The sequence below is a fragment of the Poeciliopsis prolifica genome, unplaced genomic scaffold (assembly GCF_027474105.1).
Source record: "Poeciliopsis prolifica strain line A6 unplaced genomic scaffold, Auburn_PproV2 SCAFFOLD018, whole genome shotgun sequence".
Lineage (NCBI taxonomy): Eukaryota > Metazoa > Chordata > Actinopteri > Cyprinodontiformes > Poeciliidae > Poeciliopsis > Poeciliopsis prolifica.
The window spans coordinates 2,858,279-2,879,822 of NW_026562393.1; positions in this window are offsets into that span (position 1 = coordinate 2,858,279).

Below are 21,544 nucleotides of genomic sequence, written 5' to 3' on the forward strand. Positions count from 1 at the left end.
AGAATTGATTAAATTTGAAATGCATTTTACATTTTCAATCTTAAAAGTGTTACAATAAACATCAAGCAATAATATAAAACAGTATCTAAAAACTGTAAAACAGTCAGGAAGACACACTAACTTTGAGTTCATTGTGATTTAATCAAGGGAATGCTGAAGAGGTTGTTAGTTTCCAAAATCATGTGTATTGAGCATTGTGTGATTTGTGGGTGTGTTTAGGTGACTATTAAAACAGTGTGAAGCTTGAATTTTTCAGAGCAGTGCTCAGAATGCATCTGAGGAACTATCCTTCTTTCTGCACCAAGCACAGCAAACCCTCGAGATTCAAAAGAACTGCTTAGCCGTCTTCATTAGAAGGTTTTTCATTTTGTGATCTAACCACAATGACTATTTTTAACTGCTTTAGGGATCCAGACTTCAAATGGATACAGCAATTCTTCAATTGGTCAGGTTTTGTTGTTCTCAACAGGTGCTACTTAACAAGAAAAGTTTTTACAAATTTTAAATTCCTTTACTCAGTTGCACATTTATTTAAATCCTCGTGTTACTGTATATTTTTTTAAGTTGCAAATTTGTTTTTGCTTTTATTTTTTATTACATTTCACCTTGTGTGAATCTGGAGGTTTATTTGCCTGTCACTTTGCAGCTTGTATACCTGAATTTTCCTCACTGGGGAACATTAAGAGCTACTTTGTTTTCTTAAAAATAAAGCTCCAGCAGCTGCACAAGATAAAATAATAATAATAATTCTTTTTTTATGTTGAAGAGATTTTTAAATAACTTCCTGTATGATATGTAGAGTTCAACAATAGCTTGACGAGTCTCCGCTTCACCCCTATCTCCAGCAGACACAGTCAGTGTCTCGCAGTCGCACTCTGAGGATGTTACTGAACTCAATGGTACTGAGCTCGTTGCAATTCCACCATTACACTTTTGGACTTTCCGTGGGCTTCTGATAGGAGCAAGAGTCCTGTGCTCTTATTCCCTTTTGCAAGTGATAGTTACGTGGACAATGACCACGTAAGTTATAATTCGTATCAGCTTGTAGATTTTATGCTTTGCTCATTCCTTTAACTGGTTGCCTCCTGTTTATTACCAGTGCATCTCGAAATATCAGGATATTGATAAAAAGTTACTAATAAAATCGTAAATAATCAATTACTTAAGGATCGAAACATGTCAAACGTCTATTATTTTTTTTAAATTAGAATGTGACATAAAAACAATAAAAATGACAAAAGTTGTAGCCTATTTGTGTTCTTGTCGACTGCTGATTTTTTTTTTCTTTCCCCAACAGACAGTCATCAGGACTCAACAGGATGTTCAGCATGCTGTATGCAAGCATGTTCTTGGAAAGTTGTATGGAAGGAAAACTTGTTGGAGAAAGAGTTGCACAGGCGACTGGTATAATTGCAGCCTTGCGAGGAATGCTGAGCCAAATCCATTCAAGAGTTTAGGACTTTCAATTAACTTCTTGACATTTATCACTATCCATGTAATGAATACATAAGTTTCATCTGTCTACCAAAGCAAACATGCTTTTTTTTATTGTAATATGATTTGTTGGACTGTGATATATTACAGATGTTGATGACTTCGAGGTTATTTGTAAAGGTAAGAAGGAGAAACTTAAATTCTCCATTTTTACAGAGGGTATAGGATAGTTACTGTTGTAACAAGTGGCACCACCAGGTGTCGCTCCTTCCTCAGTCTGAGCCTCCATAAAAGGGAAGCTGGAAAGGTGGCCAAGTGTTAATTTCCTGTGTGTGAGACCAGGTGTGTGTTGGGCCCACACGTTCCACTTTTTGCTGGCTGTGTTAGGGTTGAAGGAAACAAGTTTTAAATTGATCTTCTTAAATAAGTTTTGCTGATGTGGTGTTTTTATACAAGACTGTATTAATGACCTTCTGGTGGTAGTGTTACCTGGGCGTGTGGCTGTTCAACGTTGCAGGGTAGACTTATACATCTGTCTCTTTTAATCAAATTGAATTGTACGTTTTGGTTTTTTTATGTTTTTTTTTTTTGTTTGTTTTTTTTAGGGCTGCACCAGGTCTGCTACATCAAATTTGACCTTAGAGTGCTGCCTTATGCGATGCAGGTATGCAGTGTTTTCAATGTATTTTAAATTGACTCGATTAAAGTGATGTAATAAGCATTTAGTAATCTTTGTATTTTGGTTTTACGGTTTTATCACTGCTTCCTGATGTCTTTTTAGAGTTTGAATTTCTTCTTTGTTTGTCTCCCCCTAGTTTTTGTGACTGCTGCCTAACAATCTTCTGTTTATTTTCTTTGTTTTGTCCTCTGTTTGTCTTTGAGTCACTTCCTGAATACTCACATTTCATGCTGCTGTTAATCTTAAGAATCTGAGGCCCCGATCCTGTTTGGTGTTGTCTTGAGTTTGGGTTGCATGTGATCATTTTGCAATGAGTCGAGAGCATCTTAAGTTTGCAGTGAATACTGTAGTGGTTTATGTGGGTTTGTTTAAATTTGGGTTGAAACATTTTTGGATTGACAACGAATGGATGAAGTTAACAGGAAACCCTTTTATTTGTGTAACAATAAATATTGTTAATTGACTTCATTCTGGTTTTTGTTTATTGCCCTTTGGCTTGGTGGAGTCATAGTACTCTGATGACAAATACTTTACAAGCACCGGAACATTTTTTAAAATAATATTCCCGTTCTTATTATTCTATGGCTGCACACATGGATAGTCAAAATATTTTTTTCTTTTTCTTCTAATAATTGCACAAACAGCCACTAGATGGAGCCATTTTTTCATTAAATCAATCCCACGTAAACTAGTGTTAAGCTGCATAAAGTGACACTTTTTAAAAATGGTGGTCATGTCAGGGTAAAAGTCAGAGCAATTGTAAAGTTAAACAGAAGTCATGAATTAAATTCTGCTGCTGAGTGAGCAACACAGTCAGTTTATTATTTACACCATTTGCTGTTCCCGAATGTGACCTCTTGGTGGCGATCATGAATGATGCAGCAGGTTAATGAGTCCACATATATCCAGGAGCATTCAGCCGTGTTCAGTCAGTGACCATGAATGATGGATCTCTTCCAACTGAAATGACTTGATGGAAAACGTTTGTCAACAATTGATGTAGAAAATGTTTTCACCTGATCTCTCACTGGTTTCCATTTAGGGTTAGGCGTTGTTGTCATTTTTGCAATACCACTCATTCCAGGGAGGGTGTCAGCATTCTCTGCTTTGTGTAACTGCAGGTCAAGTATTTGTTTCATATTTGTTATCATGATGAGTATGAGCTGAAGAATGAGAGAATGCCAGTCTGTCATGTAATTTAGGCATAGAGACTAATTTCCATGTCCAGTCCCTGGCAAGTTGCTGTTTAGAACATGACTGAAAGAATGCAGCACACAAAATCTGTTTCTAATGATTTAGAAACATATTTTTGTGGAAACTACATGCAACTAAGAGGAGATGAAGGCATTCTCACACAAATCAAAAAATAAACAAGTCATTGAAAACTCTGAAATCTTTTACTTCATAATTTACTTCACAACCATTTACTCTTTCGTTTCGGTTTATCACATAAATTCACAATAATATCTACTGAATTTTGATGTTCTAACTTGATAAAATGTGGAAAAAGACAAACATTATGAACAGTTTTTCAAGGCACTTTATATAGAGTTTGTGGGGGGAAAAAGAATAACATTTTGAACATTTCTGTTCTCGATACAGCTTTAAATCTTTAATTCCATTTCAAGCAGGTGTGACATTTTGCAGCCAATCAATTCCTACATGAGATTTGTAAAGAGAAATGAACAGCCAGTATTGCAGACTTACCCTCGAGACTCCATTTAAATGATCAGTGTAGCAGTTTTGTGATCCTCCTGTTGCAGAGATCTCAGGATGTAACATTGATTTAGAAGCAGTTTTATTGATGCACTCCCCCTTCTTATTACATGCCCTGATGCTGCAGAATCAGATAATTGGATGACCACCACCTGAGTCCTCCTGCAAATCAGTTGTAAGTGACAGGCAAATGATTTAAAGACAATCCACAAATCTATTTTGAGGATTAGTATCTGGTTTACTTATATTTTGACTTAAATAATTTGCATGTTTATTGCATCAGCATTGCTACTAATTTCCTATATAAATAGTGCACATATAAATATGACATTGATGTTTCTGGCTGAATTAATTGCATTGCGTAATCATGTAAAAAGAAAAAGATAATTGCTTTCTTCTGGACTTTTTTTTAATTATTATGAAATATACAGAAAACGGCCCATAACAATTTTAAAAAAACTGTGAATCAAATTTAGCTAACACACTGAACACAAGTTTGATCATTTTCCACCTTTAGCAAGACTGTAAAATATTTATTGTTCTTGGGTTATAAACTCTTTCCCCCCCTCAGTTTCCAAAGCTTCTACCCTGCAGCATCCTTTTAGCTAAATTATCCAGATGGTCTTTGCCTGTGCTGTACTCTATCATTTAGAGCTGCCTTTACTTTCTCGCTCTATTGTAATGCATATCTGCATGTGGTGCTTTTAGCCTCAGGTTCCTTTTCATAGCGGAATCAGTTAATCTCAATCAATCTGGATTCCTTTTATTCACGCCGGTCACTGCTCGGTCCAGCTCCAGTCAGAAGCCTTTGTGACCAGTCGGTAGAGGGATATTTGTCTTATTTCTGTGGATATTTAACAATAGCCATTTGTATGAGAGACGGGTGAGAAAACATTTGCAGTGGATGTAGCCATCTGCCTGATTACCTTGAATAAACTGGAAGGTGATCTTTACCCAGAAGTCTTACGAAAGCTAATAAACTAGAACTAGCGAGTTGTTTTTTTTGTGTCGAGGTGAAATATTAAATTCTTTCTATCATTTCCAGGAATAATTGAAGATTCAAATTGATTATTATTCCTTTTACCATGCTTGGAGCCCTTGATGACTCCTCGATTACTCTTCTGAGTTACAACCTAACCATACGTTGGTAAAATGCCAAAGCTGCAAGAAAACTTCAGAAAACTGGAGGCAAACAAATATATATCATAACCATTAGATCCTTTCTATATGCCATGCCTGTATAGATGACAAATAAAGCTAAAAGTCATGAAGGGACATTTTGGCAGACTTGTAGAAATTGTAAAACAATAATCTCTGTTCTGCTCTGTTCACCACGAGCCTCACTCATCTGAGCTACCTCCATTGTAGATCTGAGTCATCGCAGCAGTGGGTGGACTTCAATCCCCCAAGATATCTTGGACCTTTAAGAAATCCCAACTAAACAGCAAAATGGCACCTCAGTTGGAGTACAAAGGGTTTTTGTTTGAGTTGTAAGGCTTGGTAGTGCTTGATCAAAGTTTTAGGAGTGATCCAAAAAGAGAGAGGCTCTTTCCACCTCTTAAAACTGCTGCAGAGAACAGACGTGAAAAGACGGCGATGAAAGGAAGGCCGTCACACTGTTTCGACATTGTTGTTTTATCCAGAGCAAAATTACTGCTTTTCATTATCACCTCAAGAAAGTGTATAAACTCAGGTGAAAAGGGCATGTCAACTTTAACTACCCTTCTCCTTCTGGCTCAATAAATCAAGCAAGGCCTCAGAAGATAAAAGTAAGCCATGTTTGGGGTGTGCTGCTGTTCTCATTTTATATTCTTCTACAGTTGCCCGTTTTATATATTCTTTTTGAAGTTGTGTGAACAAACAGAATACCCCCTCCACTCTTACTCCCCTATAATCACATAATTTATTCTAGCTATATCAGAAATACATTTTTTTTAGTAAAGCCCTTCATGTTGCTTTAATAACCCAACTCTTTCCTCTTGAAGTTAAACTGTTGGTCGACCTCTTTACTCCTCCATAATTCACCAAATTAGGGTTGTATTGGCCTCGAAAACATAACACGGCTGGGCTTCGAGCTCAACCTGCAAATATCTGGGAGGACTGATAACATTCAGCTACTACACAAATACTTGTTTGTGCTTCCAACAACTCTTCATCTTCTAAAGTCAATGGTCTGTTTGAAGAGAAGCTCCCCTGCATTTTCTCAGCTGAGATTAGCAGCCTGCATGTTTGTTTCTCTTACAAAGCTTCGTTTTGTTGAGCCCCGATTTGACCAGATGTTGTTTGAACCCCAAAGTGATAACATGATTACCACATAGTGTTGACTCAGTTAATCTGTCTTCAGATTCTTGGGAAGGCAATTTGAATTGAACCTTACCAGAGCGTCGTGAATCTTTGTGGATCCGTACCTGTTGCTAAAACAATTCAGGGTTGATTTATTTTTTTTATTTTTTTCATTTTTTTATTGATTTTTTTAAATTATTATTATTGCAAAGCAGTCATCTTTCACATTCTTTTCACATGCGAATGATAGCTATATTAACCAATGATACATTTGCTAAATGAGAATTTTAAACCAAACTCCACCATTGAAAATGACTGAACTGCCTCAGTTTAGTAGTAAACGGAGTCTACTAAAAGGTTTTGATGTCAAAACCTTTTGCAGCTAAAAGGGAGTTTCAAATGCTATCAAATCAACAGAACACATTTCTGATTATATTTGTTTTATAATTATTTAAAAGGAGGAAGCCATATCCTATAAACTAAGGTTAAAACTGAATGACCACTCAGAAAACGCATTTCTTTAGGCTTCGGAGGGACTTGGTTTTTGATAACTTCAATTACTTTTCATGATTAACCCTGGAGCAATGAACAGTCTGTAGTTTAGTTTTGTTTCATTTTCAGGTTTTACCTTGTTTTATATTATGTAGACAATAGTTTTTACTAGTTATGGCTCTTATATGGACAGTGTCTGTGAATAAATCTTTATTTATTCTGTCAGGCTGCCCTTCTTTGAAACCAGATCCACATATTAAAGGAAGACATCGTCTATTAATACATGTCGGTTTAAATTGCTGTGTGCTAAACTTAACCTTGACCATGCTTTTGATATGCTACATAAGTATTACATGTCATTGTAATTCCAGCTCACCAGTATCTCTGCCTCATGCTCTCGAATCTGCAAGTACAGCCCCAACCAGCTTGCAAAGTTTTTTTTTTGTTGTTGTTTTTTTTTTTTCAGCACAACTGTTCCTTAACCAGACCAGTTTCAGCAGCTTGATGCCATTATTAAGATTCTCTTTGACGTGTGTATCTGTCAAAAGGGGAGAGTTTTCTTGAGGTTAATTGCTTGTTGCACAATGAAAAATACCAGCACTATAATTGTTTGCCGCCCTGACCTCCAGCGAGATACTTTCACCTCATTGCATTTAGGAAACAAAATGTCTCCTGCTACGCTGCCGCTGAGTGAAATGTGGGAACTTAAATTTCGGAAAAAAACAATTTTTTTCTTTGATGATACTCAGACATGCATACTTATTATGCTTGTTGACAATAGCAAAGTATAGTTGAAGGTTAAGCATTTTAAATACTTAAAAGTTTCTGAGGTTTTAACAAAAAAGGTTTTTCATCAGAAAAAGTACAAATACTCAGAGTTTGAGTATTTGTACTCGAATACCTGGAAAAAACGTTTTTCTACCTTGGATTTCATTATTGCTTTCGTTGATTGATGCACATAGAGCAAGTTTCTGGAACCTCCATCTTCCAGTTGTGCAACATCACCACAACGGGAACACAATGTCTCAGAGTAAAGTAGAAAAACTAGTTTGTGGTTTTGTTACGTTTGGGTAAGGCTCATTCCAATGTCTTAATGTTGTCTTTGCATTTATCCTTATACCAATCTCTTGGCACTTAACTTTAAGATACAAAACGTCATAGTTGAAACATTTGTCACTGAACAGAGATACTCCCTAAAAAAGAATGTACACTAATCAGTAGTAAATTTCTAATAGGTGAAGTGTTAAGTCACTCTGCCCCAAATATGTGCTGTAACTAATTATCAAACTTACAGCAAATGGTAGCACTTGCTGTTTTGGAAGCGGAATAGATTAAACAAGACATTTTTTTTAAAGTTTTGTTGTCATGACAGTCAATTATTTGCCTAATAAATCACAATGATGTTTTCTTGTTTTCCCAGTTTTTTTTGTTAGAAAATATTGCAAATGCAATGATGTGCACACTAAGTATATCTAAAAGTCGCAACTGAGAATCAGCTATGTTTTCCAACAATGTTTTACGTTGATTATAATAGAATATTAAGCTATACGAAATGTAATATTTTGGAAAACCAACTGCTAGACTTTAGAGAATTCTTGAGCCAACAGAATTTTTTTTAATAGATAAAAAGCCTATATTTTTTAATGTAAAGGCAGAGTCATAGCCACTCTTAATGATACTCAAAATGCAACAGAACAAACTTCATATTTTGCATAGTTTTAATACCAGATGTTTCTAGCCCTGCAAGCTAAACCAGAAACTTAAATGAGCATAGACAATTTTCCTCAGGACTTTAGAAAACGGTTAGCAGGAGACTTTCTCAAAATTTGAAAAGAAATGTGGGGTAAAAGGTAAATCTTTTCAGCAGGGGTTTCACAATAGAATGTATAAAACCTTAGAGTGGCCAACGAAACTATCAACATTAGCAAGAACAGAAGGTTCAAAGGTAGCAAAGACCTTATTCAGAGACCTGATCCTGAGGACTTACTACTGGAAACTGCTTCAAAAAGACAATATGGAGAGACTCAGAATCAAAAATGGCTAAAAAACAGATTCCACATTCCCTTTAATCTTACAGATACCATGCTTTCCAATGTTCAAACGTATTTCTACAGTTCCTAAAAACAGAATGAGAGGCAATGAGTTTGTTTATTTTGTTTTCAGTATTTTCTACAGTAGATATTTCTGTCCTGCTGCTTTTGTGTTTGTTTGCATCCCCTTCCTGTCCTCCCGACGTCGGGCAGACAGCCGCCCTTCCTGAGTCTGGTTCTGCTGGAGGTCCCATCTTTGCAACAGGAAATTGTCCTTTTGGTTGTCTCATGTGGCTTAGGGAGGGGGTCCTGGGGGGAATTTGGACAGTTTTATTTATTTAATTATATAAAAATGGATTGAAAAGAAATGCATTGAAAGTGCATTTCAATGCAACATTGTAGGTTGATTTATATTAAAAAATAGACCATGAAAGATGATTTCCATTACATCTAGTGTACACATTGTTCAACTGATAGTTTGTTGATAATATTAATTATCAACAATTAATATTTTTGATATTAATTGTCTCTGGTAGAAGTCTACAAATGTGCAACATCTTGGTGATATTGCCCCAATTTAACTTGCACATGTTCTATGATGCTCTTAAAGGGGCAGTATTATCTATTTTCCAGCTACATAGTTCCATTTTATAGCACAATCAAGAAAATATGTTACCTTCAGTTGTTTAAAAAATATGTATCAAATAAGACTTGGAAGCAATTTAACTTAGCAATTTAACAGCTTGAAATTGGGTCTCTGTCTCTTTAAGACAGACCACTGCCTGACACACCTCCTTCATCGCATCTTCACAACTTTTCTCCATTAAACCTTTAATAACATTCTTACGAGCATTGAAAGTAGTTCATATGATGAGCTCAGCAGATTCCAGTTCCACCAGTTGTTTCCTAATTACTGCTGCTGCTAGTCCAAAGGAACTGAGTGGGTGGTTCAGAGGGGTGGTGTGCTCAGTCATGGTTGTCTGCAATGGAAAAATGTAATTAAAAAAAATACTACATCAAACTCTAACAGTGGAAGACTTTTTTGCTTTTTAAATGCTGTTTTGGAATAGATGCATTTGTTATTGGATGAATTACACAGAAGATATTCCACAGTAAAGGTGGAAGAAATTTCTAATTGATTTAGCTTGATCTTATCTTTTCACACCACAAAAGACTTTTTCATATTTGATCATATACAATGTTTAAAAACCAGCTCCCATGTACTATTGAAACCTTTCAACATGGACGCATAAGACTTGTTGCATCCATGTTGAAAGGATTAGGGTTAGATTTGATTTGATAGGGAAATAGATTTTTAATTCAATCATTTTGTGTGTTAGTTTAATTCAGAATGAAGTGGGCCGCATTTAGATTAGTTTGATATTTACATAATGTGACCTAAATGACTCAGTCATGGGAGCATCGTAATAGATGAGAAACCACATATTTCACGTCAGATAAATGAATGTCTCCCTTTATGTTGTACAATTTAACGAATGTCAATTTGTCCTAAACACAGACTATAAAGATTTTTTCAAAACAAGAAAGTATTTTTACTTAAACCTCACAATCAACCCTACTGTAACACTACCAGTTAAAGAGCTTAATAAAGGCTTTGAATGAATGAATAACTGGCCTCATGATCAAGATTTGCAGTCTCACATACTGTGATTATTCCTCCAGCTCTATCTTTAGACTCAAGCGGCAAGTTCTCATTGAGCCCTAGTTAGTGCCGAGGCTACATGCTGACCTCATTTTGACATGAGTCAATGGTACATTCGACTTGTATGCTTGGTCTACGTTTTGACCGCAGTTTGAACAAGCGATTTTGTCTTTGTGCTTTTCTTTGAACAATCATAGTTTGCAAGAACCACAAGCAGTCTCGAAAACAATCAAAACTAAAGAAAGCACAAATCAGCTTGGTTTTATTCCAGCACCTCTCCCTTCTCAACTTTTCCATTGCAAGTTTCACATGCAGTTGCACTTATAAAATCATTTAATTCTCTCTACAAAATTGAGAAACTAGTAGCTGTTTATCACAAATAAATCAAAGTAGAATAATTACACAACTTGGCTTTTTCCAAATTGAACAGAAAATGTTATTTTAAAAGACTATTGGGGTCTTAAATGATTCAACCCGCTTATAAAGGGCATGTTTAGTTCTTAGAGCAGCCTTTTGCTTTTATGACCTGATGCAAAAGTGATCTGAGGAATTTTTGTTCACTCCTCTAGGGAAAATGATGACCAGTTCAATAATATTTCTGGATTTTGTGCAAGGCAGCCATCCATCTTAAATCACACCAGGAATTTTTAAGAGTTCAAGTCAGTTAACTGGGGTGGCCATGTCAGTATCCTTTTCCCTGGCTTTGCTGATATTTCATTGAATGCATCTTGCACTCAATTCACTGCAGATTCCCTGTGCCAGAGGCAGCAAGGCTTTCCCAGAAGATTACTGAGCCACTGCTGTGCTTCTCGTCAGATACTACTGATCCATAGGCTGGAAAATTTCCTGTTTTAATTTATTGCTCCGGAGAACAGAAACCCAAAACCTCATTGGCTCTTTTCTCTAGTGATGAATTTCCAACTAAATACTTTCAGGTATGAAGACCCTCGGGGATCAGTAAAGTGTGGTACTATTAGAACTGAAACCTTAGTGACGACTGCTACCAAGTCTTCCTGCAGATAGTTTTCAGCTGACTGTCCTCTCAGGACTCTGGTTGCAGTCCTACTTCCTTTAATTTTAATCTTGCTAATTTTTGCTTCCAACTGTGTCTGAGTAGGATTCAGGGCTTTAGCTTTTCTTTGCAATATCATTTTCTTCTAAAAAAAATATTATATCAAAAATGAGCATTGTCGCTCTAATTAACTTTTATTGGAAACTTCCAATAATCTGTAGAATTTGCGATGGATTGAGCTGGCCAGGTACCGGTTAATCAAAGCCTCCCCCTACATCACACTTCCTCCTCGCTTCATAATTGGTACAATGTTTTTTTGTTTGTTTGTTTGTTTGTTTTTCTCTGGTGGATTTGGATATGGTCATCCAAAATTTCTTACATAACAAAGGTTTCTCTCTGGCAAGCTGCTTGTGGAAAATTAAAGCAGAAACGGACCTGCAACATGACAATGACACAAAACTCATCAGTGGCAGGCTGTTTAAAGTGACACCTTGATTCTCCGTTAAGTGGAGCAACCTTTCCTGAGTTCAGGGTCCCAAAGACCTGTGCTGCAGTAACATCTCACTGATGTTACTTCAACAAAGTAGGGTAACACAAGCTTTTAGAAGTTGCTTTCTACCTTTTTTCTCAGGTAGAAATCACATTTATGTTGATGTCTTATGTAATTTAGACCTTGATTTTCACTTTGAAAAGCAAGTTAACGTGTGTAGAGTCGGTTCAGCATATTCACGTTTTACTGACGGGAAGCAGATCAGTCAGTTCTTCCAGGTGATGATGTGGTTTTTCATTAAAAGGTAAGCGGTGAAGTCATTTCCAGAACACAAAATGTTTTGTAGAAATGATGACAGTTTCTGGAAGGGCCCACTTTATCTCCTGGTGTAAGCACGTCATGCCCAGCAATGACATTTTGTTTACCAAAAAAAAAAAAAAAATCATTTAATGCTTGTCCTTCATCCAGGGAAGCATATAATGGAACAAATGTAGCGTCTTCTGACTGTGAAACCAGTCTTTGAAGGCTGCCAGCATGACGAGACTGGTTCCAATCAGAGGGGAGGAACAAACCGTAAAAGCAATGTGAGCCTGGAGACATTTACACTGTTGTTTCCCAAGGAATCCCCAATTGGAATTTCATTAGGACTATGGATGGAGTCCATGACAGAATTTAACCTAAACATAATCACAAACTGGAAAAAAAAAAATAATTGGAATTGATTGAAAATAAAAACAACATGGTGGAGAAGAGAAGTTGAAAGGAGGCAGAATTTTGGTTGGTGATTGAGGTTTGAAGTGTTTGTGCTCAACAATAATCCTGCTGTCCAATTGTCATGTCCCGGAAAAAACTTTACTCTCCCACTTTGTCACTTCTCTGGGAGATCCTTTGTGTCAACATGCAGTTTCCACAGCGAATGCGTCATCACTCAATGCGTGTCTAAATGTGTTGGGTTTTATGTGCACAAACATTTATGGGGTTAGGCTGTCATGTGAAAGATGAATCAGTTTGGAAACATGTTCTGTCTCTTTTGAGTTTCATTTCTGCTAAAGAAAATGGATAAAATGAATTACCTAGCATGATACTTTCAGGTTTTTTCCTTTTTCATATGTTTTATAAAATCTTAAAAAGGTGAGGGTGTAATGTGTCAAGATTTCTTGAGGTTTTAGTTCCTTTTTGCATTTGCACTTTTGTTTTAAGATTTGTCGAGATTTGCCTTTTTTAGATTTGCTGAGCAATTACCAATTTCTATACAAACATATATTTATATGGAGCAGCTCAGGTATTTATGTAAAGTTAATTTATATACAGATTAATTACACACAAACTGATATTTCCATGCTGTTGTTTCCATTAATTAGGCTGATTTCCCACAGTTGATGAAAACATCATCATTAAGATAGGAATATTGCATTTTTGTACACAGAAATGTGGGCCAGATGAGAAATGCATTTAAAACCTTTTTTAGGGTTATTTTCAAAAATGGAACTTTAAATCTGACATGCAAGCCTCATCTTCATTTCATCATACTAAATATGACTGTGAACTGAAATCAGAATCTTTTTTGTTCCTCATTACCAAACAGTTCAAGCTCAATCAGACTGGATGGAAAACTTTGGTTGATATGAATACATTAATGTTTGAGGGTATAACAGGACAAAACATTGAAAGGCTTGAGGAATATGCTTTATACAGACACCGGGTTTCTTGCTACTTTTGCAGACTAAATGGAAAAAGTTAGAAAAAAATAAGAACATTTGCCTGGTAAAGCACCAATAAAAGTTCACAGTTCTCTTCTGGGAGGGTGAAATATTACTACATTTTGTGTGGAGTATGTTTTTTCTATTGTATATGAATCTGTGGCTCCAAATCTCCTGTTAGATGAGGTTAAGTATGTCATCTTTTTTCTGAGAATCTACATTCATTTCTATGGAATTTTATTTAAAAAAATGTAATCCAAGCAAAGGCTTTATTGTTTTAGCTCCTTAAATGAAATATTGAGACTTCAAAAACATCCCAGCTAAGGTCAGACTAATATATTTTGCCCCCAAAAAATCAGTAACCCCAGCTTTTTTATAATACAGAAGTCAGTATTTAATATTTCCAGTTTATCTTCTTTGCGCATTTCTGCAATTCAAAGTGGAGAAGCGCACACACTATGCTTCTCCTGTAGTGTTTTTCTGTTGCACGGGAGCTTCTGGAATAGACTGAAGCCCGTTCTGCTGTCCTCCTGCATGTGTATGTGCGTGTGAATAACCTTGACAGAGCAATGCTCGGCTTCACTTAGTGCCTGCAAGCACTGTGCTATCTTTAGATTTTGTTGTAGCTGTTACCACTGGCCTCCTCCTACTCTTCCTCCTCCTCCTCCTATTTCTCCTCCACAGCCTACTCACTGTTGGCTGCACATGCAAACATCCACTCTAATGCACGCTTGCACACCACCATCAAACTCCTGCACACTCAACTCAAAATTTGCACGGAGCCTGTGGCTGTTACTGGGCAGATTAGAGGAAAGCAACCTAGTTCTAGGATATTAAAAAAAAAAAAAAAAAAACATGAAAGTGATGTTTATTTTTGAGTGTGGAAGGGAAAGAGCGACTCCTGCTCCCTGAGCAGCCCTGATTTCTGCCCGGAGGCAAGTTATGAGTATCGAGATTCACAAGATTCTTCCTCTTACTCCTGCTGGCCTGAAAAGTGCAAAACCCGGGTACCAGAGATCTAAAATCAAATCTGAATAAATGAATTATAATTATTACTCACTACAGTGTAACACTTTAGCAAATTATTTTCTGACAGTCTATTTTTATTGCACATTTTGCATATAGGCTATTCTCTCTTATGATGTGAAGTGGAAAAAATGCGGCATGACTCTTGATGTTCTTATCAGCTAGTGGCTTGAAGTCTGAGGGTTCATCAATATTTTATAAGCACTCTGCACAGCTTCTCTGATTCATCAGCTAAATATCTAACAATGCCGCCTTATTTTTTTATTATTTTATTTTTTTCAGATCATAGATCTTTACTTTGGGTATGTTGAAACCAAAAGCAGGTTTCATCTTCAGGTGAAATGATCAAAAGAATCAAATCAGATGAGCTTGTGCTGATGAACCAGTTCCCATGAAGCTTTAGTGTCTGTAAACAAGTAAAGAAGGTGGTTTATTTCCATGACGAAGAATGAACTCAGAAACTCCAAATACTTTTTTTTCTCAAGTTTTTTCTTTTTGTTTGTTTGTTGCTTTTTTTTAAAAAAAATCAGGCCTCCAGGTAAATCATCCATGTTGTTCTGCAGACTCGAGCTAACACGAAATAAAACTTCATTTTCAGGCTCATTAAGCCACGGTTACGGAAAACAACTGAAATATGGGGAAAGCCATGCAATACCGAGTAATAGCCCACAGAGAACCACAACTCTTTGATTCCCGCGTTGGATTTTCTTTAGAGCAGGTAGTTCAAACAGATTCATGATCAGAGTTACAATGTGAGCAAAAGACAAAGAAAAAAAACTGGAATGCAGTAAAATGGAGCTATAACTCATGGATTCATCCAAAAGTGTAATGTTGCATAAATATAAAATATGTACAGTTCTCTAGAAAAGTATTTGCCGCTTGACAGATTTCTGTTTTGTTTTTTTTTTTTTTTTGTTGTGTTTTTTTTTTTTTTTTGCTTTGTTTTGCTCTTTGGTCATCATTAAAAGTTTTCATATAAGACAAGAAAACTTGAGCAAATAGGGGGGAAAAAATAGGGTTTTTTTTGTTTTGTCTTTTGTTTTTTACCATAATTTAATCTATTAAGGGGAAAAAGCTGCCCAAATTATTCTGAAGGTTTTGTGAAAATCTAATTGTTCATGAAAGTTTAGCAGTTGTGTGAAAACTTCCACCAATCACTGTGAAGGAATTTTGCCAGATTCCTCTTTGCAGAATAGTTTTATTGTCCAACTTGAGGGGCTTTCGAACATGAACGACTTGTCATTGTCATTCTGATTTAAGTTTAGGTTTTGACCAAGTCATTTAAAAATATTTTGTTCTTAGCATTATTCGCAGATGGACATGTTCAAAATCAGCTTGCGCTTAAGCCAGTAGGTCAGTGAAAAAAAAGGTTTCTATTAGGGACTTAAAATAGAACATACCATTGAGGGAGCATGGTTCATGGTTTGTGAATGTTGTGTTGCCAGTTTAACTGTCTCTCAGTAGTTAAAGCTATGTTCTGCAATATTTCAACAATTGTGTGAGGAAACTGTAAAAAAGGGCAGAAGTCCCCAGATCACAGGAGAACAGCTTAAAAAGAAGAAACAAAAGCATAAAACGAAAGTCTAAATTTAAGATTGAATTCCAATCCTATTGAAGATTTAAAATGGCCAGTAATAAGTTTTGTGCGTTTCATTTCCGTGTGTGAAACAACTGGATGACTTATTTTTGACAGGAAAAACTGGAAGATACAGACTTTAACATTTGAGTTGTTCACAGCTCTCCTTGTGCAAATCATCACACTGAACATGTACTTGTAGTCAGGTGAACAAGTACATCCTTCCTCCCACAATCTGAAAATTACCTTTTCATGCATTTTAATCCCTATTCAATCATGTCAGTGTGAGATTGCATGATAATAGTCATTTTACACCGCAGCGTGGGAGCTATTGGTGTCTATGTGCAGCTGCCTCTGTGCCACCTTCCTCTTTTTGTTTTCTTTTTCCTGCACAGCAGAGCCTGAAACTGTCAGGTGTGCTTATGCAGCTCAACACTTTGGGTTACAATATTTTCTTGGTCGTTCAGCTTCTGGGCCATTCTGCGCTTCAGCTGACACAGATCTGAAAATATTGCTTTTGCTCTGCATTTGCCCCCCCTCCCCCCCCTCCAGCCTTCCAGCAAGAGAACAGACAATTTTTCTTATTTTTCTTTACCACATGCGAATGCCTGGGAAATAATTCTGTTTATTCCACATCTTAGATATCCAGTGGATTTTCCTGCCAAGCTCCCAGTGGTTTTTCTTGCAGCTGTTATGTTTTGAAACCCAGCATGTGTGCTGGGACTGCACAGCTGGTGAATAATGAATGGAATTGCTAAATGTGGTCCCTTCTGCCTTAAATTCATCAGAGTAAAAACAAGAGACACGCTGCAGTTTCAGAACCTCTGAATTCCCCTCAAATTGCACCGCGCCCCTGACAGAATGAGAGGCTGTTCAGCTACTTGGAGGCTTTTCTTTTCTCTAATCCTGTTCGATAAGTTCCTAATGAAAGACATCCACTGGAAGTCCTTTCGGTCAGCCCTCTTCAGCATAGTTACAGACCATTGCTTGCAACATGCAGGGTGATTTTAAATGTGCACCCCAGGAGATACAGCAAAATGCACTCAAGCACTGGTTTTCCATTTTCTTTTTGTCTTTCTTGCCTCCTATTACAGTAATAGAGACAAGGATTTCTCGGGTAATCAACAAAGGAGGTGGTATCTCTTTCTTCTCTTATTCAAAATGGTTTCATTGTTAAAATAAAAAAAAGCAGGCAGCTAAATTGAGGAAGAAAGAAATTGTACCGGCTTATTGCAGTGTCTAAGGAACTAGAAAAACATTTTACATTTTAATTTTCAGAACTGGAGAAACAACATAAGATTCCTCCTAAACTGACCTGGTGTGTTTGGTACTGATGAGCTTTCAGGACTTTAAGGATAAGATTTTTGGGCATCTAAATAAACTGGATTGTCATCAGAAGGTTCAGTAATTCAGTTAAAAAGGTCAGACTTTCAGTTCATATAGGTTAACTGCACTCAGAGTAAAATGCTTCAACATTTCTATCTGCTAATTTTGATGACTAAAGTTTACAGCAAATGAAAACCCAAAATGAGGTTTCTCAGAAAACTGGAGTATGACGCAAGACCAATTAGATTTTAGACTTTGTGTGTACTGACCTTTGTAATGTATAGTTTTCACTCATCAGATTACAGGAATACATTTTGCATTCAGACAGTTCATTTTATTGAAATAATTTTGTATGTGTGCTACACATCTGCTGCTTGCTGAACTGGTGGGTTCCCATGAATACAAAGAGCTTCGTGCTCTTTAGTGGTTTGAGAAGCATAACCCATAATCACAATGTTCTTGGTTTCATTCCAGTAAAGCTCTGCACTTTATTCTTTTTTTCCTCTTTCATCTGCTGCGAAATTCAAGCAATGTGACTGAAAACAAAATCTTGTGCTTCTCTCAGTTTAATTGAGACACAGACAGTAAATCAAATCTGTTTCCATAGCATAATTCATACATAAGGCAGTTTGAAGTACTTGAAACAGGTAGACAGTGTTGTAGGAATTGGATAAAAGGTATCACATATTTAAAAAAAGTCAATGCAAAAGTCCAAATAGGGGTTAGTTTACCTTACAAATGCATAAAAAAGCATTATATAAGTGCTTTGTACAAACAGCTGGCCAATGTAGAAATGTTTTTATGTATGTTTGGAAGTCTTTATTTCCCTAGTTGTGACCTGTACACACAAGAACATTTATGCCAAAGGTTGTCCGAAGTTTAAGTGTGGAGGCTTGTCCAAATATAAAGGGGTGGAAGTCACCCCACCACATCTTGGAGGAGCTCAAGAGTCTGCAAATGCAGTTTGGAAAGCACAACAATGGAGACGGGCCAAGACACAATGAAGACTTAGGGAAACGTGAACAAGGGCCATAGTCCAGCAGGCCGCTGGGCGGACCTCACAGTAGTCAGGTATACCAACAGTCCTCCCACAAACTGTACCAAAAAAGTATCCCCAGTATCCAACTGCCAACAGTCCACCTCTGTCCCAGAAATCCCTGTTAAGTCAAGGAATAACCTCACCTCAAAACTAACATCTGTCCACCAACACCATATCAGGACTTCACCACATCTAAGGAATTGGTGGCCTCCACTTAGGTCCAAATGCAGCCCAGTACGCCTGTATAAAGCATTGAACAGCATTTTCTCAATGAAAATGGTCTACCCTTGACTGTTGCATCCCAATCAACTAAAACCCCAAAAAGCCAGTGATGCCACAATGCCAGGCTACAGCAAACTACTAAGCATAGTCTAATTGGACTTGATCAGTATACTAAACCTGAGCCACCTGAGCCATGCTCCCAGAAATCAAGCTGTGAAACACCCAGGGCAGTCTCCCCAAACCACCAAAAGAGAACACCAATAAGATGACCACCACACCATCACATAAACAGAGGCTCCAAACAAGGAGTATCATAGTTCAGGACCCCACACTGGACAAGACCAACCTCTCCAACCACCATGCATCTGTCCCTTAAGGAAAATCAGAACATGCCCAAGTATGTTGGGCATGTTCCAACATACAGTGCAGACCAAAAGTTTGGACACATCTTTTTATTCAATGAGTTTCCTTTATTTTCATGACTATTGACATTGTAGATTCACACTGAAGGCATCAAACTATGAATTAACACATGTGGAAATATGTACTAAACAAAAAAGTGTAAAACAACTGAAAATACACCTTATATTGTAGTTTCTTCAAAGTAGCAACCTTTTGCTGTGATTACTGCTTTGCACACACTCTGCACTCTCTTGATAAGCTTCAAGAGGTAGTCACCTGAAATGGTTTTCACTTCACATGTGTGCCCTGTCAGGTTAGTAAGTGGGCTTTCTTGCCTTATAAATAGTCATGAAAATAAAGGAAACTCATTGAATGAGAAGGTTGTGTCCAAACTTTTGGTCTGTACTGCACATGTTGATTTTTAGTCAATAAGATGCCCAGACAGCTGCAAACAAACTGCTGCAGGCTACCAGCAGGGTAAAAATAAACACAGGACATGTACTTTACAAAGCACAGGTCATTCTGGGTTGGAAAAGAAAATCAGCAAGACAGTTAATGATTTAAGGACCGCTGTGATATGTTCTACTTTTTGGATGTTGCTAAGGGTTGATATTTCTTTTTCCTGACACAAGTTGAAATACTATTATATTAATTTAATCTTTGTCCCTAGACCTGTTTTGTACTTTATTATTTTCAGCTACCTCCATTTACTTCCAGGTTTTACATTGTGTTATTTGAATGATTCATCACAGTCAAGCGTTTACAAAGAGATTTGTGGTAGTAAGCTTGTGCTACTGCTTTCTAAAACAAAGGAGGTTGTAATCCTCCTTGTTCATTTCATTCATCTTTTTTTTTTTTTAGCAGCACATGTGGGTCTCCGCATGCTGGGTATTACCATCCTTGGGCTTTCCTGTCTAGACAGGATTTAAAGCTCTCTGTGACCTGGTAGTCTCATTCCACCAGTGATTCCTGGCAACATTCCCAGTTTAAGTCTACTGTAATAGGATTAAATTAGCACTGCAGGACTTTGTCTACGTCACGTTTAAATGCCGGCTGACTTTACACTGCTACACCAAACTTCACACACAGTACCAATGTGTAGAAAAAGTCTCTGTTATCATACAGTGTCTTGTAAAAGCATTCACATCCCATCATGTTTGTGCCACAAAACTTCAATGTATTTGCCTCGGATTTTGTTTGACAGGCAAATTCACAGTGTGAGCATGTCTATATAGAGACAAAGTATGTAAATGTTTGATTTTAACTGCATATCCTTATCAGAGCACTGTACTTTTTTATTGTCTTAAATATGTCTTTGTCTACATTTAGTGTGCATTATTTCTAAAATGAAGTTTTAAGGCTGTCCCTAATGTATAATAATGTTTGTTGCTGTACTGTTTACTGATGGTCACCTTGTCCTGTTTGTTTTGAGTCCCATACCCAGCTAAATGTCAGGCTATATGTAAAGAATTTGACTTGACTTGACTTGAGTTAAAAAAAATAAATAAATATTGCACAACTGGTCATCAACTTGTATTAGGAGAGTTCGTTGTCACATTTCTTCACAAATCTTTGAACTCTTTTGTGCCAAAGGGAAATTTCGACACAGTATGTGTCACCTTTATGCATGTCTTGATGTGTCAGTCTTAGTTTTGTTAGATCAACAGAAAATAGTCCATAAGTGTGAGATGGAAGTAAAGGAATACAAGGCTCTAATTTTACCTTAATGAGCAATCAGATTCAAGTTGAAGCTGATCTGAGTCAATGAACATATCTTTTGTTCTGATATAATCAACTTTTTATGGGTCGTTTACAGTCACAGCCACTGAAGAACTGAAATTTCCCTCAGTTTTGTCTTTTTTGTCATCCACTTGGGGTGAGAACACTTTAACAGTAAAATCTTTACTGGATTAGCATGAAACGGAAACAAAAGAAGCCCCATGACGGCTTGTTAAAGACTGCAGCATGACTGGCTTTAACAAAAGCCCCACTACGGGTGGCTCATTTGGAAGACCCAAATACCAGATCTCATTCGCATGGGTTCCTCCCCTTGCAATGTTTTCACGCTACAGTTTTCAGGTCATTTTGCAGACCAAACCAACCTGTGTGTTCTTCTCCTGAGCAGCCACTACTCTACTTAGCAATAGTTTTGATTTTTACAACTTCTCCTTCCCTGTACTGTTTTAGCTTTTAGTTTACAATATTTATGTATTGCTTTCCATGTCTGAAATTGAGCAATTTGTCACAAAAATTTGAAAAAAAAGAAAGGCTGAGCGAGCAGATGTTGAATATCAAAGTTGGTGCATAATGGTCACTTAAAAGTGAGATCAAAGTTTCTAAGTCAGACATGAGATCAGAAAGTGAATGTTTGTCCCGTGGTTTATCCTGAGAAGAAGCCAGTCAGTATGAACTTTTGTGCTCTGTGGTGAGCCCATGCAGTCTCAATGTAATTCA